Source organism: Triticum aestivum, unplaced genomic scaffold, assembly GCF_018294505.1.
Source record: "Triticum aestivum cultivar Chinese Spring unplaced genomic scaffold, IWGSC CS RefSeq v2.1 scaffold109370, whole genome shotgun sequence".
Lineage (NCBI taxonomy): Eukaryota > Viridiplantae > Streptophyta > Magnoliopsida > Poales > Poaceae > Triticum > Triticum aestivum.
In genome coordinates, this window is record NW_025232889.1 from 5051 (window position 1) to 5655 (window position 605).

At 64.6% G+C, this 605-nt stretch overlaps 1 pseudogene; it reads left to right on the forward strand.

Annotated features, from left to right (window-relative positions):
• Window positions 1-145: 145 nt before the first annotated feature.
• Window positions 146-598, forward strand: LOC123175975 (uncharacterized; annotated as a pseudogene).
• The last annotated feature ends 7 nt before the right edge of the window (window positions 599-605 follow it).

Sequence of the window (605 nt, forward strand, 5' to 3'; positions counted from 1 at the left end):
CTCTCGCCGCCGGCCTCACTCTCCCCCCTCATCCTCTCCCGCACGCTCAAGCCGCTCGCCGCCACCATGTCCGCCGCCGCGGCCGCGCTCAGGGCTTCTACTCCGACGACAATGACGGGATAGTCTAGCACGGCCCGGGGCGGGCCTCGTCCGTCCCGACCTCCTGTCGGCGAGCTCGCCTCCTCCTCCACCCTCTACCTCTCGAGGCCACTCCGGGCGGCCATGGCGCAGAGGGCCGCGGGCGGCCTTCTCCAACGCTCCCTAGGGCTCGGGCTGCCGACAACCGCGAGGGCCCTGAGCACCAGCACCACTACGCCGGCCGCGGCGGCGGAGGGAGAGGCGGCGGCCGATGCGAGAAGGAACAAGAAGAAGAACCTATTCGACGTGGCGCAGTTCCTACCGGACAGGGGCGTCGGCTACAGGTCGCCAAGACCACCTGGCGCGACGTCTCCAACCAGATCACCAAGATCAACCTCTACAAGGTCACCGTGGCCACCATCCATAACAATCTCTGCAGAAGAGGAAATTGATCTCTCGTGTTCATTTCCATGACTTCACTGTGGTTTCTTGATCTCTGTATGTACTGATGCAAGATGGTCGCCACG